Source organism: Odocoileus virginianus, unplaced genomic scaffold (assembly GCF_023699985.2).
Source record: "Odocoileus virginianus isolate 20LAN1187 ecotype Illinois unplaced genomic scaffold, Ovbor_1.2 Unplaced_Contig_9, whole genome shotgun sequence".
NCBI classification, from domain to species: Eukaryota; Metazoa; Chordata; class Mammalia; order Artiodactyla; family Cervidae; genus Odocoileus; species Odocoileus virginianus.
Window position 1 is genome coordinate 1,504,421 of NW_027224326.1, and position 25,901 is coordinate 1,530,321.

General features: G+C 40.5%; 1 long non-coding RNA gene across 1 annotated transcript; it reads right to left on the reverse strand.

The window, feature by feature from the left end:
- On the reverse strand, positions 1 to 25,901 carry LOC110150897 (uncharacterized). The gene is made up of 3 exons (XR_011486402.1): positions 25,735 to 25,901; positions 23,461 to 24,204; positions 1 to 2,276 (listed from the first exon to the last, which is right to left on the reverse strand). It is a non-coding gene; the product is annotated as an uncharacterized lncRNA (long non-coding RNA).

A 25,901-nucleotide genomic window follows, 5' to 3' on the forward strand; every position in this document is an offset into this window, starting at 1 on the left:
CAAGAGAGTTCCAGAAAAACATTTATTTCTGCTTTATTGACTATGCCAAAGCCTTTGACTGTGTGGATCACAATAAACTGTGGAAAATTCTGAAAGAGATGGGAATAGCAGACCACCTGACCTGCCTCTTGAGAAACCTGTATGCAGGTCAGGAAGCAACAGTTAGAACTGGACATGGAACAACAGACTGGTTCCAAATAGGGAAAAGGAGCACATCAAGGCTATATATTGTCACCCTGCTTATTTAACTTACATGCAGAGTACATCATGAGAAACACTGGGCTGAATGAAGCACAAGCTGGAATCAAGATTGCCGGGAGAAATATCAATAACCTCAGATAGGCAGATGACACCACCCTTATGGCAGAAAGTGAAGAAGAACTAAAGAGCCTCTTGATGAAAGTGAAAGAGGAGAGTGAAAAAGTTGGCTTGAAGCTCAACATTCAGAAAACAAAGATCATGGCATCCGGTCCCATCTCTTCATGGCAAATAGACAGGGAAATAGTGGAAACAGTGGCAAGCTATTTCTTTGGGCTCCAAAATCACTGCAGATCATGATTGCAGCCATGAAATTAAAAGATGCTTGCTCCTTGGAAGAAAAGCTATGACCAACCTAGACAGCACATTAAAAAGAAGAGACATTACTTTGCCAACAAAGGTCCATCTAGTCAAAGCTATGGTTTTTCTAGTAGTCATGTATGGGATGTGAGAGTTGGACCATAAAGAAAGCTGAATGCAGAAGAATTGATGCTTTTGAACTGTGGTGTTGGAGAAGACTCTTAAGAGTCCTTTGGACTGCAAAGAGATCTAACCAGTTCATTCTAAGGGAAATCAGTCTTGAATAGTCATTGGAAGGACAGATGTTGCAACTGAAACTCCAGTACTTTGGCCACCTGATGTGAAGATCTGACTCATTTGAAAAGACCCTGATTCTGGGAAAGATTGAAGGCAGGAGGAGAAGGGGACAACAGAGGATGAGATGGTTGGATGGCATCACCGACTCAACAGACATGAATTTGAGTAAACTCCAGGAGTTGGTGGTAGGCAGGGAGGCCTGGCGTGCTGCAGTCCATGAAGTCACAAAGAGTCAGACACGACTGAGCGACTGAACTGAACTGAGCTTATGTTCGCATGCTCAGTCATTTCAGTCATGTCCAACTCTTTGCAACCCTATGGACCATGGCCCGCCAGGCTCCTCTGTCCTTGGGATTTTCTGGGTAAGAATACTGGAGTGGATTGCCATGTCCTCTCCAGGGGATCTTCCTGACCCAGGGATTGAATCCATGTCTCCAACAGCTTCTGCACTGCAGGAGGATTCTTTACTGCTGAGCTACCAGAGAAGCCCCAATTCAGCTTATACTTGCTTTCAGAGTCCACAGCTGCCCTCAAATCCCACAACCTCAAAAGTGGGAACACTCATTTTTTATTCCAATATTCTACAGATGCATGGTTTACCAAGCCAATTGCAAGGATTTAACCCACTGCTCCTATAGTGGTACTAGCAAATTTCCTTCCTCTCTTTTGGACACATAGCCTTGGTGCTCAGTTTTGGTTTTGGTCCCACCTCTGTTTGTGGGCCACGTTCTGTCATCTGTTCCCCGTCCAGACAAGAGTGTGTGAAAGCAGTGGCTGATTACAGCTCACTTGCCCAGCTGGGCCAGGGAGAAGGAGGGTTATGGCAGAGACCATTGAGATGTGTGAGGAGGGGAGAGTATAGACTATAGCTATATAGAGTCTTATCGAACCCATCTTTGCATGAAATGTTTCCTTGGTATCTCCAATTTTCTTGAAGAGCTCTCAAGTCTTTCCCATTCTATTGTTTTCCTTTATTTCTTTGTATTAGTGGCTGAGGAAGGCTTTCTTGTCTCTACTTGCTATTCTTTGGAACTCTGCATTCAAATGGGTATATCTTTCCTTTTCTCCTTTGTTTTTTGCTTCTCTTCTTTTCACAGCTATTGGTAAGGCCTCCTCAGACAGCCATTTTGCTTTCTTGCATTTCTTTTCCATGGGGATGGTCTCGCTCCCTGTCTCCTGTACAATGTCACGAACCTCTGTCCATAGTTCATCAGGAACTCTGTGTTCAGATTTAGTCCCTTAATTCTATTTCTCACTTCCACTGTATAATCATAAAGAATTTGATTTAGGTCATACCTATGGTTTGATGGTTTTCCCACTTCATTTTAAGTCTGAATTTGGCAATCAGGAGTTCATGATCTGAGCCACAGTCTGCTCCCTTTCTTGTTTGTGCTGACCATATAGAGCTTCTCCATCTTTGTCTGCAAAGAATATAATAAATAAGATTTTGGTGTTAACCCTATACCACACACCAAAATTAATTAAATATTAATTAAATAAATTATCTATCAATTAATTATTATTTATAATTTATTATTTAAATTAATTATTATTAATTTATTAAATATTAATTATTAAATTTAATATATTTAATATTAATTAAATATTAATTAAAAGGAATAAAAGAGAATTGAGTCAAGATGGCAGAAGTGTAAGAAGATTTAGAGTTCACCTTTCCCCACATAGTCATCAAGAGTACATCAAGAGGGCTTCTCTGGTTGTATAGTGCTTCAGAATTCCCCTCTCAATTCAGGGCACTTGAGTTCCATTCCTGCTCCAGGAAGATACCACATGCTAAGGAGCAACTAAGCCCACGCAGCACATACTGCCCATGTGCCAGCACTCCTGAAGCCCACATGTCTAGAACCTGTGCTCTGCAGCAAAAGAAGCCACTGCGATGATAAGCACAGACACTACGATGAAGAGTAGCTCCTGATCACCAAAGCTAGAGAAAGCCCATGTGCAACGGAGACCTGAAACAGCCCAAAATAAACAAATCTTTAAAAAATTAGTGTCTTAAAAAAGAATGCATCAATAAATGAAACAGCCCTCACAAAGCACCTGCTAAACACTAGCAGAGAACTGGAGACACTTAAAAGGGCAAGAAAGGTCCCCACATAATTGGGTAGGACCAAAGAAAGAAGGGAAAAGGATGAGAAAGGGAAGCAGGACATAACCCATACCCCAGAGGGGGGAGCTGAAGAAGAGGAGCGATTCCTGCAACCAGGGAAGCCCCTCATCAGCAGACAGATCAGCTTGGACAGAAGGGGAGCTTTGGGGGTTCAGAGGAGAGCAAAGCAACCAGTGGCAGGTAGGACCAAGCCACAACACTGTGAGTCCCAGCTTGAAAAGTGTGTCTATCAGTGTGGATGGGGGCTGGGTGCTGGAATGCAGGATTTGGAGAGCAGGTCCAGGGAGAGGACTGCTCTTGGCTCCGAGGAGACAGCCTGAGGGGACAGGAGAGAGGAGCTCCACAACTAGGAATGCTCATGGAGGAAGCCCAGACAGCCACAGAAATGAACCACCATGCTTAAGTTACATGCAAAGGATGGGGCCACCATTGCAATTCTCTCTGTGCATGTGCCAGCCCCTGCTTCCCGGAGTACTAGGAAGGGCTGCTGGGGTACTAGGAAGCCAGCTCTCCTGAACCTGCAGCTGCTGTCTCCTCCACATGCCCTGTCCCCACTGAGGCTGGCTCTCTCATGCCCATGGCTGCCAGCCTTGTGTCTCCCTCCACCCCCGCATGCCCCATCCCGGTCAGGGCTGACTGTCTTGAACATGTTGCCACTGGCTCCCCCCATGTGACCCATCCCCACCATAGAAGGCTCACAGGCTCCAGGAGCAGCCTCTGGAGCAAACACCTGTGAGTGGCCCACACACCATGCTTTTATCGCTCAATCCTGTCTCTGTGACCCCATCGACTAGAGCCTGCCAGGCTCCTCTGTCCATGGGATTCTCCAGGCAAGGATCCTGGAGTGGGTCACCATTGCTCTCCTCCAGGGGATCTTCCCAACCCAGGAAATGAATCCAGGTCTCCCGCATTACAGGCAGATTCTTTACCATCTGAGCCACCAGAGAAGCCTAAACCTTTTTCTCAAATCCTGTCCCAGCTCCTTATACCCATTATCCATTTAAGTGAAATTAACTGCTACGAATCTGTCCTGTCCATTCTGTATCTAATACAGAAAAGAGTGCAAGAGATGTTATGAGTGTTCATTAAATATTTGTTCACTGAATGAATGAATGAATACCTTAACAATAAAAGATGGCAGTGAGTTGTGACTGGGACAGAGATAATGGGTCTTCTCTCTGAGAAAGATTTTTCTAGGAAGCAATTATATCAGTCAGTCAGTCAGTTCAGTCACTCAGTCGTGTCTGAGTCTTTGCGACCCCATGAATCGCAGCACACCAGGCCTCCCTGTCCATCACAAACTCCCAGAGTTTATTCAAATTCATGCAATCATATACCAATCACCAAAGAGCTAAAAGTGCATTAAGAAATTTTTGATGAAACTTAATTGATATATTCAGGTATCTGCCTGTCCATAACCCCTTCTGGAGACATACTTATTTCATTTGGGGGTTGGGGACTACAGAGTCTGGGCCATGCACACAATGGTGGAGGTGAAATCACAGCTGAGCCCCAGGGGCCATGAAGCTAAGGAAGAAGAGCTGGAATCTCTCCTCACAGCTATACAAACCTAAGAATTACATCACCACAACCAGCTTTTAAATCTCATTCCCTGTAGAACATCTGAACAGTCATCAAGTGCTCTTGCAGCCGAGATGGGTCTAAGTTTAGCAACTGTGGACTTGTGAGCATGTACACACAGGATCTGAGCTGCCCCCATAGTGCCCACAGAGAGCCCAGATTTATGATTGCTGCAATTCTGGGACCTGACTTTAGTGGATCTATGGTGGTGGCCTGGTGAAAATAGTACCCAAGAGACACCAGGGCCAATTGCTAGCATGCCCATGTTTAAAGTGGGGTCAAGAGCAGTGACAACAGCAGAGTAACTAAAGAGTACTGACCATGGGTGAAAGGTGACACATCAGAGACACTCACAGGTAAACATTTCTAGAGGAGGAATACTCAGTGACTTCTCTCCAAGTGAGATGCTCCAATCCCTCCTGCCTCACACCAAAAATCAGAAACACAGCATGGAAACAGATCTGGGGAGCAGATCTCCCCCTCCCCCAAACTAGAGACCAAACCCTACCCCTGACAGGGCAGTGAAAACCACAGAGAAAAGGGGAGGTACCACTCAATGTGCAGGGCAGACTCTGGTCACCACAATACCAGTCAAACCCCCTCTAAAGGGGATGATAGCCAGTATACGCTAAAAAAAAGAGGTGGCAAACATCTATATTAAAAATAGCCCTCACACCCCCCAAAATAAATAAAGAAACCCATGCAGGCTACACTGCGAGATTCTCACATAAAAATAACCCTCCAAGACATTCTGAGGGCAGGAAGAACCCTCAGAGCATTTAGCACAGGGCTGATGGAAAGAGAGATTCCACTCTTCGAGGGTGCACACAAGGTCTCACATGCACTGGGACCCAGCACAAAGCAGGACCTCCAAAGGAACCTGGGCTAAACCTACCCAGGGGTCTTAGAGGGACTCCTAGGCAGGCAGGAGTTGACTATAGCTTACTACAAGGGCAAAGACACTGGTTATCAGAGTCCCCAGAGAAGATTAATTGGCATGATCTCTTCAGGAAGTCCCCATTTCAGCAAGACCCGACCTCATACAGCAGCCTACAGGTTCCAGCAAGACAGGAACAAAGCCTTACCCATCAGCAGACAGGTTGCCTCAAGTCCTTCTAAGCTCAAAGTCATCCCCAACACCATGTGACAGGGCACTGTTCACCAGAGAGACATGATCTGCCTCTGACCACCAGAGAGCAGGCACCAGTTCTCCACACTGTGAAACCTGTGCAGGCCTCTGGGTCAAACTCGCCCACCAGGGGTTAGGCCCCCCAAACTAGAGGAGCTACTATCACACAACCTGTGAAAAGAAGACCACAAACATAGGAAGTCAGACAAAATGAGGCAACAGAGAAATGTTGCAGATGAAGGAACAAGATAAAAACTGTAAGAACAACTAAATGAAGAGATGACGGGCAACCTATTGAAAAAGAATTCATTGTAATGATAGTAAAGATGATCCAAAATCTTGGGAAAAGAATGGAGGCACAGATTTAAAGGATACAAGAAATTCTTAACAGTGTGATAAAAGATTTGTAGAAGAAACAAACAAAAATGAACAGAGATAAACAACCAAAGTGAAAAATACACTAGAAGGAATTAATAGCAGAATAACTGAGGCAGAAGAATGCATAAGTAACCTGGAAGACAGAATAATGGAAATCAGTGTCACAGAATGGAGTAAAGAAAAAAGAATGTAAAGAAATGAGGACAGTTTAAGAAACCTCTGGGGCAACATTAAAAGCACCAACATTTGCATTATAGAGGCCCCAGAAGGAGAGGAAGAAAAGAAACCTGAGAACATATTTGAGGAGATTATAGTCTGAAACTTCTCTAACATGGGAAAGGAAATAGTCATCCTAGTCCAGTAATCAGAGTTTCATGCGTACATAAACTCAAGGAGATTTATGTATATACATAAACCCAAGCACCATGTAGATAAATGCAAGAAGAAACACACTAAGACACATATTAATCAAACTAAAAAAATTAAATTCAGAGAAAAAATATTAAAGGCAACAAATAAAAGTTAATTTCCATAAAGTTACCTGCTATTTTTCAGCAGAAACTCTGCAGACCAGAAGGGAGTGGCACAATATATTTAAAGTGATGAAAGGGAAAAATCTACAACCAAGAATACTCTACCAGCAAGGATGTCATTCAGATTCAACAGAGAAATCAAAATTTTTACAGAAGCTAAGAGAATGTAGCACCACCAAGCCAATTTTACAAATACTAAAGGAATTTCTCTAGGCTGAGGGGACAAAAAAGGCCACAACTAGAAACCAGAAAATCAGAAATGGGAAAGATCACTGGTAAAGGAGACACACTGCAAAAGTAGGAAACCATCCACATATAAATATGTTATCAGAAGCAGAAACCATGAACAGAGGAGAGTACAAAGGCAGGAAATGGAAATTGCATTTGAAATGAAAAGAACAGCAACTTAAAACCATATATATAGTCTGCTATATCAAAACCTTATAGGAACTGCAAATAAAAAACTTACAATAGATACACACACAAAAAGGTAAAAACAACTCTAACACAATACTAACGGTGCTCATAAAAACACAAAAGAAGAGAACAAAAAAGGAAGGGAAAAAAAAAAGACCTACAAAAACATATCCCAAACAATTAAGAATAGCAATAGGAACATACATGTCAATAATTACCTTAAAACTAACTGGATTAAATGCTCCAACCAAAAGACACAGACTGGCTTAATGGATAAAGTCACAGACTGGCTTAATGGGTACAAAAACAAGATTCATACATATGCTGTCTCAAGAGACCCACTTCAGACCTAGGGACACATGTAGACAGTGAGGGGATGAAGAAAGATATTCCACACAAATAGAAATGAAAAGAAAGCTAGAGTAGCAATACTAATATCAGACAAAATAGACTTTAAAATAAAGACTGTTAAAGACACAAGGAAGGATACTACATAATGATCAAGGGATCAATCCAAGAAGAAGATATAAAAATGGCAAATAGAGACTTCCTTGGTGGTTCAGTGGTTAAGAATCTGCCTTCCAATGTAGGGGATGTAGGTTCAACCCTTGGTTGGAGGACTAAGCTCCTACATGCCTCAGGACAGCTAAGCTCCCACTCTGAAGCTAGAGAAAGTTTGCAAAAAGAAGATCCAGTGCAGCCCTGGCCCCCAAGAAAAGGTAAATATGTATGTTCCCAACATAGTCAAATATAATATTTGCCTCAATATATAAGGCAAATGCTAAGAGTCACAAAAGGGGAACTTAATAGTAATATAATAATAGAGGGGACTTTAGCACCTCACTTACATGAACGAACAGATTATCCAGACAGAAAATATATAAAGAAACACAAGCTTTAAATGACACATTGCACCAGATAGGCTTAACTGATATTTATGGGATATACCATCTGAAAGCAGCAGAATATACTTTCTTCTCAAGTGCACACAGAACACTCTCCAGGATAGATCACATCTTGGGTCATAAATCAAGCCTTGGTAAACCTTAAAAAACTGAAATCATATCAAGCATATTTTCCAACCACAACAATACAAGATTGGAAATCAAATATAGGGGAAAAAACTACAAAAACATGATCACCAAAGAAATAAAACTGGAAACAAAAAAATACCTAGAGACAAATTACAATGAAAATATGACGATACAAAACCTATGGGATGCAGCAAAAGCAGTCTTAAGAGGGAAATTTGTCACAATGAAATCCTACCTCAAGAAACAAGAAAAATCTCAAATAAATAATCTAACATTACACCTGAAGCAAGTAGAGAAAAAAGAAGCAAAACACAAAGCTAGTAGAAGGAAAGAAATCATAATGATTAGAGCAGAAATAAATGAAACAGAAATGAAGAAAACAAAAGTAAAATCAATAAAACTGAAAGCTGGATGCAGTCATTAAAGAGGATGCATAGAGAGAACAAGATGGCGGAGGAGTAGGTGGATGTGGAGTACATCTCTCTCCACTGATACATCACAAATACACCTTCAGACACAGAAGTGCATGCAGAACACCAGCTGAGAGCAGATAGGAGTACCTGACTGGTGGAAAAGAATATATAGAACCACACAAAACTTGGTAGGATGAAGGAACTAGGGGGAAAAACAGGAGTGTTAGTAGGACTGGACCTGCCCTCAGTGGGTGGGGGAACTGAAGCAGGGGTCTGATCCCCACATTGGGGCAATTGTCTGAGTCAGAGGAGAAACATTTAAGGCTGAGAGTGAAACAGCTGATCTGTGGCAGCCTAAATGGAATGAGAATCAGACAGTCCTCGCACAGCACTGGGCCGGAACGCTGGTCTCCTGGAAGTGGCAGTGGCTGGGAGCTGGAGTTTAGGGATTGTGGAGCAATCCCAGGTGAGGGCTGCTGTTGACTGTGGAGAGACGGATTGAGGGGATGTATTGGAGATCGTAGTGGGAAATGCCTTTAGAGGAAAGCCAGGCAGCCGTGGAAGCAAGGTGATACTGCTGAGTCACGTGTAGGGGGTGGAGCCATCACCATAGCCTCTCTCTCCCCACATGCCAGCATCTGCAGCTGAACAATAGAGAGACTGGCCCATCAAATGCCTGACGCACTGAACTACAGAGTAGGACCCTAGTCGGGGGGGGGGTCCTCTATGTCTGACATACTGAACAACAGAGAAGGACCCCAGGCAAGGAACCCTCTAAGTGCCTGAATGGGCAGAGCTACAGAGAAAGACTGGCCAAGAGGCCTTCTGATCGCCAGCTACAAGAGGCTCGAAAAAAGACCCCTATAGGGCCATGACTCCTGCAGCAGAGGCAGTCCATGTCCCTGCACACTTGGGGCCACCAGGGTCCCCGCAAGTCAAGCAGCTGCACCACCTTCACTGGGGGCTCAACTCTCACTGGGGCAGAGCTGCCACAGGCAAAAAAACAAAACAAAACAAAACCTTGCATTTATGCATGCAGGGTCACTTCGGTTGTGTCTGACTCTTTGCGACCCTGTAGACTGTGGCCTGCCAGGCTTCTCTGTCAGAGAAGGGGTTCTCCAGGCAAGAATACTGGAGCGTATTGGCCAATACTGGTTGCCATACCCTTCTAGAGCACTATATTTCCTGCTACCCTAGCCGCCAACCCTCCTGAGTACCTGGTGCTGCCAGAACCTCTGCGACCCAAGCAGCTGCATCATCTCCACACCTGGACCTCACAGGGGCAAATCCAGTCCCTCCAGGGCACCCTCAGGAGCTAAACCCCAGTGGAGACCCACATGTAGAGGTGGAAATAAAACCACAGTTGAAACCCAGGGGCAGTGTGGCTAAGGAAGAAGACCCAAAACCTTCCCACCAGCTGTACAAGCTGCAGATTAAATCCACATGATCAACTAAGCAGACTCTGTGGCTATGGAATATATAAAAAGCCACTGAGAGCACCCACAAAAGCAAATGCACTAGCTCTGATAGCTGTGGATTTTGGAGGCAAGCATATACAGAAGTAGGACCAGATAAGAATCTGAGCTGCCCCTACATCAAGTCCAGAGAACAGCACAGTTGTTGGAGGGCATGCTAGGTAGTTAAGGTGGACTAGGATTCCCAGCATGGGAAAGGACTCTGACAGCAGTGACTCAAGAAAAATATTTATTATTCTTAATTTTTGACTTGTCCTGTAGATTGTTTTGGATTTGTTCTTCTTTTTTCTCCCCTCCCCACCCCCACCCGTTATAGTTGTCGACTATTGGCAGTAAGAAATCCAATTAAGCTTTTGAGCTTTTTTTTTTCCTCAGTCACATTTTTTACTGTTGTCATAAACCTCTGCCTCTATGTTGGGCTTTTGCAGTTCTGTGGAGTTTTCCTCTTTTTTTTCCTTTTCTCTTTAAAAAAATTTTTTAAACCTATTATTATTTTTCTACATTTATTCCTTTGTTTGCTTTTCCTACTGTTCTTTTCCCCTTGCAGTTAATCTTTAACATATATAAATCTTCTTTATCTACCTCTATTTAACTTTGCATATCTATTCTTTCTTTCTTTCCTTTCCTCTCAACATATTTGTTAGTTTTATTTTCATTACTTTATTCCCCAGTTGGCACCTTGCTTTAGTTTTGTTTTTGCTTGTGCTTTAATTAGTTTTGTTTGTGGTTTCTTTTGTTTGCCAGGTCAATCTATTGTACTTTATTTTTGTTGGATTGTTTTGATTTTGCTTATGGGTGTATATGTATATGTGTATATTCAGTCATGTTTTCTATTGCTATAAACCTCTGCCTCTACATTGGGCTTTTGCAGTTCTGTGGAGTTTTTTTTTTTTTTTTTCTTTCTTCTTCTTTTTTCTTTTCTCTTTTTTATAATTTTAATTTTTAATTTTTTAAACCTATTATATTTTTTCTACATTTATTCCTTTGTTTGCCTTTCCTACTGTTCTTTTCCCCTTGCAGTTAATCTTTAATGTATATAAATCTTCTTCATCTACCTCTATTTAACTTTGCATATCTATTCTTTTCTTTCTTTCCTTTCCTCTCAACATATTTGTTAGTTTTGTTTTCATTGCTTTATTCCCCACTTGGCACCTTGCTTTAGTTTTGTTTTCCAGTTTGTGCTTAAGTTAGTTTTGTTCTTAACTGGTAAATATAATTTTTTATTTCCTTTGTTCGCTGGATCAATCTACTGGTACTTTATTTTTGTTGGACTGTTTTCACTTTGCTCATGGGTGTATATGTATATTCCATTATTTTAATTATTATTTGCCTGATTTTGTAACTGCCATTTGTCTGGGGTTCATCTTTGGTTTCTTGTTTTTGGATATTTGTTTTAATCTCACTTAATTCATTAACAAACCAGCTGTGTAAAATTCGATCTTTACCCGAGAGCAAGCCCTGAGCCTTTGCAGTGGGAGCACTGACTCCAAGACCCTAGACTCAGAGAACTGACCGTACAGAGCATCAGACAGTGAGGACTCACACAGAGGAGACCACGTGAGTACAAGGCCCGGCATCGCCAGAAGCACCCTGTGCAGGACGCCTCATCTAGACAACAAACAAAGCAGAACTACAGACCCCGTCATCAGCAGACAGGAGGACCACCTCACTCAGCCTTGCACATCAGAGGAAAGACAAACAAAAACCAAAAACTCAGCACTGATCTCACCCTATACAAAGCTCATACAAACCACTGGAACAACCAAAAGGAAGAAAGAATTCAACCTTCTTCAAGGAAAGAATTCAACTTTCCTTGAAGCCTGGGAAAAGGAGACCTCAAACACAATAACTTAAAAAAAAAAAAAAAAGAAAAGAAAAGGCAGAGAAATACTGCACAAATGAAGGAACAAATTAGAAACACAGATGTTCATTAATGAAGAAAAAACAGGAAAATTACCTGGAAAAATAAATTCAGAATAATGATAGTAAAGATGATTAAAAAAAAAAAACCTTGAAAACAAAATGGAGAAAATGCAAGAATCAATTAACAAAGACCTAGAAGAATTAAAGAATAAACATACAGAGACAAACAACACAATTACTGAAATTAAAAATACTCTAGAAGGAATCAATAGCAGAATATCTGAAGCAGAAGAACGAATCAGTGAGCTGGAAGAGAAAATGGTGGGAATAACTTCTGAAGGTCAGAGTAAGGTAAAAAGAATGAAAAGAGCTGAGGACAGTCTCAGAGGTCTCTGGGACCATATCAAATGCACCAACATTCGAATTATAGGGGTCCCAGAAGAAGAAGAGAAAAGAAAGGGTATGAGAAAATTTTTGAAGAGATTATAGTTGAAAATTTCCCCAACATGGAAAAGGAAATAGTCAATCAAGTCCAAGAGGAACAAAGAGTTCCATACAGGATAAACCCAAGGAGAAACATGCCAAGACACATACTAGTCAAACTAACAAAATCTAAACACAAAGAAGAATGTTAAAAAGAGCAAGGGAGAAGCAATAAGTACCATACAAGGGAAACCCCATATGCTTAACAGCTGCTTAACAGCTGATCTTTCAGCAGAAACTCTGCAGGTCAGAAGGGAATGGCAGGATATATTTAAAGTACTGAAAGGGAAAAATCTACAACCAAGATTACTGTACTGGCAAGGATCTCATTCAAAATTGATGGAGAAATAAAAAAGCTTTTCAGACAAGCAAAAGTTAAGAGAATTCAGTACCACCAAACCAGCTTTACAACAAATGTTAAATGGACTTATATAGTCAAGAAATACAACAGAAGAAAAAAAAATCTACAAAATCAACCCCAAACAATTAGAAAATGGCAATAGGAACATATATATCAATAATTACTTTAAATGTAAATGCTCCAACAAACTGGCTGAATGGATAAAAAAACAAGACCCATATATATGCTGTCTACAAGAAACCCACTTCAGGCCTAAAGACACATATAGACCAAAAGTGAGAAGATGGAAAAATATATTCCATGCAAATGGGAAGCAAAAGAAAGCTGGAGTAGCAATCCTTATATCAGACAAAATAGACCTTAAAATAAAGAATATTACAAGAGATAAGGAAGGACACTACATAATGATCAAGGGATCAATCCAAGAAGAAGACATAACAATTGTAAATATCTATGCACCCAACATAGGAGCACCTCAATACATAAGACAAACACTAACAGACATAAAAGGAGAAATTGACAGTAACACAATAATAGTAGGAGACTTTAACACCCCACTCACACCAATGGACAGATCATCAAACAGAAAATTAATAAGGAAACACAAGTCTTAAATGATACACTAGGTGAGATGGATCTCATTGTTATTTTCAGGACATTCCATCCAAAAGCAGAAGAATACACCTTCTTCTTAAGTGCACATGGAAAATTCTCCAGACTAGACCATATCTTGTATCACTAATCAAACCTCAGTAAATTTAAGAAAATTGAAATTGTATCAAGCATCTTCTCTGACCACAAGGCTATGAGACTAGATATTAATTACAAGAAAAAAACTGTAAGAAACACAAACACATGGAGATTAAACAACACATTTCTAAATAACCAACAGGTTACTGAAGAAATCAAAAGGGGAATAAAAATTCCTAGAAACAAATGACAATGAAAACATGACAACTCGAAACCTACGCGATGCAACAGAAGCAGTTCTAAGGGGGAAGTTTATAGTAATACAATCCTATCTCAAGAACCAAGAAAAACATTGAATAGACAACCAACTTACACCTAAAACAACTGGAAAAAGAACAATAACAAAAAAACCCCCAAAATTAGTAGAAGGAAAGAAATCATAAAGATATGAGCAGAAATAAATGAAAAAGAAATGAAAGAAACAACAGTAAAGATTAATAAAACTAAAAGCTGATTCTTTGATAAGATAAACAAAACTGAAAAACCCCTAGCCAGATTCATCAAGAAGAAAAGAGAGAAGAATAAAATCAACAAAATTAAAAAAGAAAAAGGAGAGGTTACAATAGACAATGCAGAAATGCAAAGGATCATGAGATTATTATGACAGCTATATGGCAATAAAATAGATAACCTGGAAGAAATGGACAGATTTTTAGAAATGTTTAATCTTCCAAGACTAAATCACTAAGAAATAGAAATTATGAAGAATTACAAACACTGAAATTGAAGCTGTGATAAAAAGTCTTCCAAAAAACAAAAGCCAAGGACCAGATGGCTTCACGGGAGAATTCTATCAAACATTTAGAGAAGAGCTAATGCCTATCCTTCTAAAACTCTTTAAAAAAATTGCAGAGGAAGGAACACTTCCAAACTCATTCTATGAGGCCACCATTACCCTGTGATACCAAAACCAGAAAAAGACAACACAAAAAAAGAAAACTGCAGGCCAATATCACTGATGAATGCAGATGCAAATATCTTGAACAAAATTTTAGGAACGAGAATTCAGCAACACATCAAAAAGCTCATACACCATGACTAAGTTGGATTTATTCCAGGGATGCAAGGATTCTTAAATATACGTAGATCAGTCAATGTGATATACCATAGTAACAAATTGAAAGATAAAAACCATATGATAATCTCAATAGATGCAGAAAAATCATTTGAAAAAATTCAGCACCGATTTATGATTAAAACTCTTCAAAAATGGACATGGAAGGAACCCACCTCAACATATTAAAGAACATATATGATAAGCCTACAGAAAACATTATTCTCAATGGTGGAAAACTGAAAGCACATTCCCCCTAAGATCAGGAACAAGACAAGGGTGTCCACTTTCACCACTATTATTCAACATAGTTCTGGAAGTCCTAGCCACAGCAATCAGAGAAGAAAAAGAAATAAAGGGAATCCAGATCAGAAAAGAAGAAGTAAAGCTCTCACTGTTTGCAGATGACATGATACTGTACATAGAAAACCCTAAAGATAGTATCAGAAAATTACTAGAGCTAATCAGTGAATTTAGCAAAGTTGCAGGATACAAAATCAATGCACAGAAATCACTTGCATTTCTATATACTAACAATGAAAAATCAGAAAAAAAATTAAGGAATCAATCCCATTCACCATTGCAACAAAAAGAATTAAATATCTAGGAATAAACTTACCTAAGGAGATGAAAGAACTATACACAGAAAATTATAAGACACTGATGAAAGAAATCAAAGACAACATAAACAGATGGAGAGATATTCCATGTTCTTGGGTAGGAAGAATCAATATTGTGAAAATGACTATACTACCAAATGCAATCTACAGATTTAATGCAATCTATCAAATTACCAATGGCATTTTTCACAGAACTAGAACAAAAAATTTCACAATTCATATGGAAACACAAAAGACCCCGAATAGCCAAAGCAGTCTTGAGAAAGAAGAATGGAGCTGGAGGAATCAAGCTTCCTGACTTCAGGTTATACTACAAAGCTACAGTCATCAAGACAGTATGGTACTGGCACAGAAACAGAAATACAGACCAATGGAACAAGATAGAAAGCTCAGGAAAAAACCCATGCAACTATGTGTACCTTATTTAGACAGAGGAGGCAAGAATATACAATGGGGAAAAGACAGCCTCTTCAATAAATGGTGCTGGGAAAACTGGACAGCTACATGTAAAAAAATGAAATTAGAACACTTCCTAACACCATACACAAAGATAAACTCAAAATGATCTAAAGACCTAAATGTAAGACCAGAAACTGTAAAACTCTAAGAGGAAAACATAGGCAGAACACTCGATGAGATAAATCAAAGCAAGATCCTCTATGACCACCTCCTAGAGTAATGGAAATAAAAACAAAAGTAAACAAGTGGGACCTGATTAAACTTAAAAGTTTTGCACAGCAAAGGAAAGTATAAACAAGGTGAAAAGACAACACTCAGAATGGGAGAAAATAATAGCAAATGAAACAACTGACAAAGGATTAATTTTCAAAATTAATACATTGCAGTTCATACAACTCAATACCAGAAAAACAAACAACCCAATAAAAAAGTGGGAAAAAGACCTAAACAGACATTTCACCAAAGAAGACATACAGATGGCTAACAAACACATGAAAAGATGCTCAACATTGCTCATTATTAGAGAAATGCAAATCAAAACTTCAATGAGATATCACCTCAGACCAGTCAGAATGGCCCTCATCAAAAACTCTTCAAATAATAAATGCTGGAAAGGGTGTGGAGAAAAGAGAACACACTTGTACTGTTGATGGGAATGTAAATGGATACAGCCACTATGGAAGATGGCATGGAGATTCCTTGAAAAACTAGGAATAAAATGACCATATGACCCAGCAATTCCACTCTAGGCATATACCCTGAGGAAACCAAAATTGAAAGAGACACATGTATCCCATTGTTCATTGCAGCACTATTTACAATAGCTAGAACATGGAAGCAACCTAGATGTCCATCGACAGATGAATGGATAAAGAAGTTGTGGTACATATACACAATGGAATATTACTCAGTCATAAAAAGAACACATTTGAGTCAGTTTTAATGAGGTGGATGAACCTAGAACCTATTATACAGAGTGAAGTAAGTCAGAAAGAGAAAGATAAATATCATATTCTAACACAAATATACATAATTTAGAAAAATGGTACTTAAAATTTTATTTACACCGCAAGAATGGAGATACAGACATAGAGGATAGACTTACGGACATGGGGAGAGAGGAGGGGAGGGTGAGCTGTATGGAAAGAGTAACAGGGAAACTTACATTACCATATGTAAAATAGATAGCCAATGGGAATTTGCTGTATGGCTCAGGAAACTCAAACAGGGGCTCTGTATCAACCTAGAGGAGTGGGATGGGGAGGGAGATGGGAGGGAGTTTCAAAAAGGAGGGGATATATGTATATCTATGGCTGATTTATGTTGAGGTTTGACAGAAAAATGCAAAATTCTGTAAAGCAATTATCCTTCAATAAAATTTAATTAATTAAAAAAATGAAAGCTGGTTCTTTGAGAGGATAAAAGAATATTGATTAACTTTTAGCCAGACTCCTACAGAAACAAAGGAGAGGACTCAAATCGACATAATGAGAAATGAAAACAGAGAAGTTACAATGTACACCACAGAAATACAAAAGATTAAGTAATAGATGCCAATAAAATGGACAACCTAGAAGAAATGGATAAATTCTTAGAAAATTATGAACTTTCAAGACTGAACCAGGAAGAGCTGAACATATGAACAGATGGATCAAAAGTAATGAAATTGAAACTGTGATTAAAAATCTTCCAACAAACAAAAGTCCAGGACCAGATGGCTTCACAGGCAAATTCTATCAAACATTTAGAGAAGTGTTAGCACCGACTATTCTGAAACTCTTCCCGAAAATTGCAGAGGAAGCTGCATTCCCGAGCTCATTCTATTAGGCCCAATAACAGCCTGACATTAAACCAGAGAAGGATATCACAAAAAAGAAAATTACAGGCCAATAGCCCTGATGAACATAGATGCAAGAGTCTTCAACAGAACACTAGCAAGCTGAAACCAACAACACATTAAAAGGATCATACACCATGATCAAGTGGAATTTATCATAAGGATGGAGGTTTTCTTCAATATATCCAAATCCCTCAGTGTGAATACACCAGATTAACAAGCTGAAGTACAAGCACCATATGATCATCTCGATAGATGCAGGAAAAGCTTTTGGCAAAATTCAATACCCGTTTATGAGATAAGTTATCTTGAAATTGGGCATAGAAGGAACATGCCTCAACATAATACAGGCCATATATGGCAAACCCAAAGCAGACATCATTCTCAATGGTGAAAAACTGTGACATATCCTCTAAGATCAGGAACAAGATAAGGATGTCCACTTTACCACTTTTATTCAACATACTTTTGGAAGTCTTAGCCACAGTTATCAGAGAAGAAAAAGAAGTAAACAGAATTCAAACTGGAAAAGAAAAGTAAAACTGTCACTGTTTGCAGATGACATGATACTATACATAGAAAATCCTAAAGATGCCACCAGAAAACTACTAGAGCTCATCAATGAATTTGGTAAAGTTGCAGGATACAAAATTAATACACAGAAATCTCTTGCATTTCTATACACTAACAATGAAAGATCAGAAAGAGAAATTAAGGAAACAATCCCATTTACCATTGCAATCAAAAAGAATAAAATACCTAGGAATAAATCTACCTAAGGAGACAAAAGACCTGTACTCAGAAAACTCTGATAACAATGAAAGCTATCAAAGATGACATAAACAGATTGAGAGATATACCATGTTGCTGGATTCCGAGAGTTAATATTTTCAAAATGACTATACCACCCAAAGCAATCTACAGATTTAGTGCAGTCCCTATCAAGTTATCAATGGCATTTTTTGAAGAACGAGAACAAAAAATGTACAGGTTATATGGAAACACAAAATAGCCAAAGCAGTCTTAAAGAAGAAAAATAAAGCTGGAGGAATCAGGCTCCCTAACTTCAGACTATACTACAAAGCTACAGTAATCAAATATGATACTGGCACAAAAACAGAAATATAAATCAATGGAACAGAATAAAATTCAAAGATAAACCCATGCACCTATGGTCACCTAATCTATGACAAAGAAGGCAAGAATATACAATGGAGAAAAGACCATCTCTTCAATAAGTGGTGCTGGGAAAGCTGGACAGCTACATGTAAAAGAATAAAATTAGAATGTTCCCTAACACCATACACAAAAATAAACTCCAAATGAATTAAAAACCTAAATGTAAAGCCAGATACTATTAAACTCTTAACAGAAAAACATTGGTAGAACACTCTTTGACATAAATGACAGCAAGATCTTCCTTAATCCACCTCCTAGAGTAATGAAAATCAAACATAAACAAAAGGGACCTAATTTCCTTTGCACAGCAAAAACAGCCACAACTAGAAACAAGAAAATCAGAAATGGGAAAGATCACTGATAAAGGCAGACACACTGTAAAAATAGGAAATCACCCACATATAAATATGTTATCAAAAGCAGCAACCATGAAAAGAGGAGAGTACAGAGGCAGGAAATGGGAATTGCATTTGAAATTAAAAGAACAGCAACTTAAACAAAGACAACTGTCAGAATGGGAGAAAATACTTGCAAATTAAACAACCAACAAGGGATTAAGATTAATCTCCAAAAATACACAAATAGCTCATGCAGCTCAATATAAAAAAAAAAAAAAAAACAACAACCCACTTAAAGAGGACAAAAGAACTAAGTGGATATTTCTCCAAAGAAGACATACAGCTGGACCAGAGGCACATGAAAAGATGCTCAACACTGCAAATTATTAGAGAAATGTAAAATCAAAACTAGAGTGATGTATCAACTTACACCAGTCAGAACAGCCATCATCAAAAACTTCCCAAACAATAAGTGCTACAGAGGATGTGGAGAAAAGGGAAACCTCCTCAGTAGGAATGTAAGCTGTTATGGAGAGATTTAGTTTGATAAATTCTTGGTAAATACCTCCTTAGTAAATTCTTGGTAAATACCTCATTGGTAGGAATATAAATTGGTATGTTCTCATTATGGAGAACAGTATGGAGTTCCTTTAAAAAACTAAAAATAGAGCTGCCATACAATCCAGCAATCCCACTCCTGGGAATATCTCCAGAGAAAACCATAATTTGAAGATACATTCACCCCAATATTCTTTGCAGCACTATTTACAGTGGGTAGGACATGGAAGCAACATAAATGTCATCATCAGAGGAAAGGATAAGGAAAATGTGGATCATATATACAATGGAATATTACTCAGCCATTCAAAAGAACAAAATAATATCAATTACAGCAACATGGATAGATCTAGCAACTGTCGTATTGTATGAAGTAAGTCAGACAAAGAAGACAAACATCATATGCTATCACTTATATGTGGAACCAAAAAAAGGTACAAATATACTTATTTGCAAACCAGAAATAGAGTCATAGATACAGAAAACAAGCTTATGGTTACTGGGAGAAATAGGGGAGTGATCAATTGGGAGATTGGAATTGATCTTTACACACTTCTATGTATGAGATAGATAACTAATGGGGACCTACTTCTATGGCACAGGGAACTCATCATAACACTCTGTAATGACTTATTTGAAGCTGAAACTCCAATACTCATTTAAAAAGATCCTGATGCTGGGAAATATTGAGGGCAGGAGGGGAAGGGAATGAGAGAGGATGAGATGGCTGGATGGCATCACTGACTCAGTGGACATGCACACACACACACACACACAGAGAGAGAGAGAGAGAGAGAGAGAGAGAAACAACTGGGCATAGCATATTGAAATTGGGGAAACCAAAGGCATTGGGGAAACCAAAGGCAAAGAGAGAAATCTGAAAAAAACCAGAGGTGACAGAAAGTGGACAACTTAACTACAGAGAATCAAGTATAAGAATCACCTGAATCTCTCATTAGAAAACCATGAAAGAAATGTCAAAATAAGTTTTTCAGACAAAGAAATTGAGTTCAGTTCAGTCGTTCAGGCATGTCCGACTCTTTGTGACCCCATGAATCACAGCACACCAGACCTCCCTGTCCATCACTAACTCCCAGAGTTTACTCAGACTCATGTCCATTGAGTTGGTGATGCCATCCAGCCATCTCATCCTCTGTCGTCCCCTTCTCCTCCTGCCCCCAATCCCTCCCAGCATCAGGGTCTTTTCCAGTGAGTCAACTCTTCACATGAGGTGGTCAAAGTATTGGAGTTTCAGCTTCAGCATCAGTCCTTCCAATGAACACCCAGGACTGATCTCCTTTAGGATGGACTGGTTGGATCTCCTTGCAGTCCAAGGGACTCTCAAGAGTCTTCTCCAACACCACAGTTCAAAAGCATCAATTCTTTGGCGCTCAGCTTTCTTCACAGTCCAACTCTCACATCCATACATGACCACTGGAAAAACCATAGCCTTGACTAGATGGACCTTTGTTGGCAAAGTAATGTCTCTGCTTTTAATATGCTATCTAGGTTGGTCATAACTTTCCTTCCAAGGAGTAAGTGTCTTTTAATTTCATGGCTGCAGTCACCATCTGCAGTGATTTTGGAGCCCCCCAAAAGTAAAGTCAGCCACTGTTTCCACTGTTTCCCCATCTATTTGCCATGAAGTGATGGGACCGGATGGATGATCTTGGTTTTCTGAGTGTTGAACTTTAAGCCAACATTTTCACTCTCCTCTTTCACTTTCATCAAGAGGCTTTTCAGTTCCTCTTCACTCTCGGCCATAAGGGTGGTGTCATCTGCATATCTAAAGTTATTGAGGGAGGGGGGACCGGGATGGGGAATACATGCAAATCCATGGCTAATTCATTTCAATGTATGACAAAAACCACTGCAATGTTGTAAAGTAATTAGCCTCCAACTAATAAAAATAAATGGAAAAAAAATAAAGTTATTAATATTTCTCCTGGCAATCTTGATTCCAGCTTGTGCTTCCTCCAGACCAGCACTTCTCATGATGTCCTCTGCATGTAAGTGAAATAAGCAGGGTGACAATATACAGCCTTGACGTACTCCTTTTCCTATTTGGAACCAGTCTGTTGTTCCATGTCCAGTTCTAACTGTTGCTTCCTGACCTGCATACAGGGTTCTCAAGAGGCAAGTCAGGTGGTCTGCTATTCCTATCTCTTTCAGAATTTTCCACAGTTCATTGTGATCCACACAGTCAAAGGCTTTGGCATAGTCAATAAAGCAGAAATAGATGTTTTTCTGGAACTCTTTTGTTTTTTTTTATGATCCAGTGGATATTGGCAATTTCATCTCTGGTTCCTCTGCCTTTTTTAAAATCAGCTTGAAAATCTGGAAGGGATCAAATGATCCAACAAACTTCCTTATGGGCATTTATCTAAAAGAATTGAAAGCAAGATCTCTAACAGATATTTGCACAACCATATTCATTGCACAGGCTTCCCCGGTGGCTCAGTGTAAAGAATCTGCCTCCAATGCAGGAGCCACAGGAAACGCAGGCCTGATCCTTGGGTTGGGAAGATCCCCTGGAGGAGGTCATGGCAACCCACTCCAGTATTCTTGCCTGGAGAATCCCATGGAAAAAGGAGCCTGGATGGGCTACAGTCCATGGGGTTTCAAAGAATTGGATACAACTGAAGCAACTTAGCTCTCAAGCACACATATTCACTGCATAACATTGTTCACCATTGCCAAGAGGAAGCAGCAACTCAATGTCATTTTACAGATAAATGAATGAAGAAAGTGTATTCAGTGATATATATACCACTGATCCTGTTCACAACGCCAATTGTCTCACTGTTCACACTATTTGCCCCGATCGCTGAACCCAGGGTAGGCAAGGCACGAGCTAAGAGGCTGGAAGGAGACTTGAGGAGCTGTAGGAACTGCAGACACATTTATTCTCTCCTGGCTGATGCAGCAGCCATAGCATAACCTAGCACAACACAAACCCTCTCCTGGCTGGCACAGTGGCCATAACAGTATATTCTCTGGGTTGATGCAGCAGCTGTAGCAGTAGACTCTCTATATTCTCTCCTCTTGTGGCTGACCCAATCAACACAGCCATGATGCAGTAGTAATCAGGGCCTTCATGGTGAAGCTCTTACAGACACACTGTAGGAAGTAACCCATGACCAAGTGAGCACCTCGTGATACACATGTGCAGTGCTATAAGTGATCTCAGCTGTTACATAGTCATTATTTACAAAGTATGGGGAGAGAGAGGCTGAACGTGACATCTTGGCCAATGTGCTGTCTCCCCACACTCCACCCCCCTTCAGGGTCTCTTGCCTCACATCTTATGTGCAGTCCATCTTCTGTGATATTCCCTTGGTGAGTAACACTGACCTTGAGGATTTGCATCTTGCAACAGCAGTAGCTACAGCAACGAATAGTTACATCCCCAATACATAATAAAACCCAACACCAGGTATCACCTGGAACTCATGTTGCAGTCCTTGCCCTCATGGGGCTAGAAGAGCCACACCACCACATGTGGAGTGCCTTTATCTTCCGTGGCCAAGTCCAGTCCACTGTTTGTCCTTAGAAATCACAGGAAAGCCTCCACGGAGGCAGCTCCACCCTTTAGGGTTTTCCATTAAGGATCCACAAAACCCTCCACAGGCATTGGCCCATCCCTTCAAGGAGGGGATATGTGTGGCGCTCACAGCCCACCCACAAAATTCCAAGTGCTTTCACACTGTTCTAAATCTGCAAGAGAGTCTGAGGGTAGTAGTACACCACAGGAGACAGCCTATCTTTGCACCAATCAGCCCACAGGTGCATCTGCATAATCCAGAGGGACCAACACATATTCTGATTCTTTGGACACCCCTGCCTGCTCAGGCCCTCCTCCGGGGTCTTCACACTTTCAAAATGACATCTTACATGCATCCCTCTACTTCTCTCAGTAAAGACCCTCGAAACCTCCACAGGTGCCAGGCCCACCCCTGTGTCCCAGAGTCACAAAAGCCAAGTCACCACGGTTTCCCTCATCGTCACTTACCACCTCGCTGTCAGAGATGCTGGGTTCTACATGACCACGGAGCTCTTCCTCTAATGCTAACATACTTTGCTCTAGTCCTTCCAACTGTCTCTGCATATTGTGTACCAGTGTGCCATTGTGTAGGGCACTATACATATTTGCCTTCAAGGCAGTCAGGGAAATCCATGGTGCCAGAAGCAGTCGGTGGCACCGTGTTCAGCGTAGCACCTGTAACACCTTTTCAAGGCTCCCTGGCTAACTATCTGCTGCCTCCCAGGCTTCCACCAGCGCCCATGCTGAGAGGATCACAGCCACAATGTTGCACATGCCATCTGGTGGTCCCTGGCTCCCTCCATTCAGTGGAACCTCAGGCTCCTCTACCTGCTGGGTATCGTGCCAACTGCATCAGTTGTATCGCTGATCCTGTTCACAGTGCCAATTGTCTTGCTGTTCATACTGTTCGCACTGTTTGTTGAACTCAAGGTAGGCAAGGCACGAGCTAAGAGGCTGGAAGGAGACTTGAGGAGCTGCAGGAACTACAGACACATTTATTCTCTCCTGGCTGATGCAGCAGCTGTTGCAGCAGCCATAGCATAACCCAGCACAACGCAACTCTCTCCTGGCTGGCACAGTGGTCACAACAGTACTCTCTCCCCGTTGAAGCAGCAGCTGTAGCAGTAGACATGCTATATTCTCTCCTCTTGTGGCTGACCCAACAGACACAGCCGTGATGCAGCAGTAATCAGGGCCTTCATGTTGAAGCTCCTACAGGCGAGCCACACAAAGTAACCTGCGACTAAGTGAGCACCTCGTGACGTGCATGCACAGTGCTGTAAGTGATCTCAATGTTACAGTCATTATTTATGAAACATGGGGCAAGAGAGCCTGAACACGCCATCTTGGCTAATTTACTCTCTCCCCACAATGTGTATATTCCATTGTGGGCAACCCTGGTGGCTCAGATGGTGAAGAATCTGCCTGCAATGCAGGATACCTGAGTTTGATCCCTGGGTCAGGAAGATTCCTTGGAGAAGGGAATAGCTACCCACTCCAGTATTCTGGAGAATTCCATGGACAGAGGAGCCTGGCCATGGAGTTGCAAAGAGTTGGATACAACTGAGCTACTAACACACACACACACACACACACACACACATCCCATTATATGTTAATATATACTAATTCAACCTTTAAAAAGAAGGATATTTTGGATTAAGGCAGAGATGTATAAGATTACAGTATAGAAGAACATAAGCTCACCTTTTCTTCTGAAAACATCAAAAATAAAACTACAGTTAAGTCCTATATATAAAAAGCTTCAAGTTGTGAAGTTTCAAAGATGGGAACATGTTCAGAAAAAGGCTGAAAAGAGACAAGAGGAAGAAATAACTGAAAAACTGAAGAGATTCATGATGTAGGAAATAGCAAGGAGATTATATGAAGAGGCACTGTTAGTTTATGAGACACAGGACCTGAGCAGAGAACAGGACAGGAAGATTGCAGTAGACATTGAGAATGCAATCCAGTGCTACTGTGTCACCAATGATAAGAAAAAAAGAGCTACTACCCAGACATCACTGGATCATTTTTTCAAGAGTATAGATAGAATTTAATCCACCGAGGAACCAGAACTTGTGCCATCAATGTCAAGTATGAGTGAAATTGTAGTCTGCCCTGTGTTTCCCATTGCTGATGATCTTCAGGTCTACCATCTCCCGCCCCCTTTTCCTCCTCCAGGCAGTAACTCGATGCCAGCCCCTGAATGCCAGCTGTTGTACTGTACAGCTGTACTTTGTAAGGTATTGTAAGAGGGAAATGGCAACCCACTCCAGTACTCTTGCCTGGAAAACCCCATGGACAGAGGAGCCTGGCAGGCTACAGTCCATGGGGTCGCAGAGAGTTGGACACGACTGAGTGACTTCACTTCACTTCACTTCACTGTAAGATTAAAAATGTTTTCTTTATTTTTGTGTGTTTGTTTTTTTATGTATTATTTGTGTGAAAAGTATTATAAACCTATTACAGTACAGTACTATATAGCTGTGTTAGTCGGCGGCTTAGGCTAACTTTGTTAAACTTATGAACAAATTGGACTTATGAACACATTCTCAGAACAGAGCTCATTAAAAAAAAAAACACAGAGCTCATTTGTATGTAGGGGACTTACTGTAATTACTGAACAATCACTGAAAGAAAACCTGCCAAGAAAGATACTGTACATCCAAAGACAAAGAAGAAACCACAATGAGATGGTAGGAGGGGCACAATCATGATAAAATCAAATCCCATACTCACTGAGTAGATAACACACAAACTGGAAAAAAATTACACCACAGATATTCTCCCATAGGATGAAAATTCTGAGCTGCCCCACATCAGAACCCCCAGCCTGGGGTCTTGAAAAAAGAGGTGGAGCTCCCAGGGGATATGGCTAAGAAGGCCAGCAGGGTTTGACTGTGGGA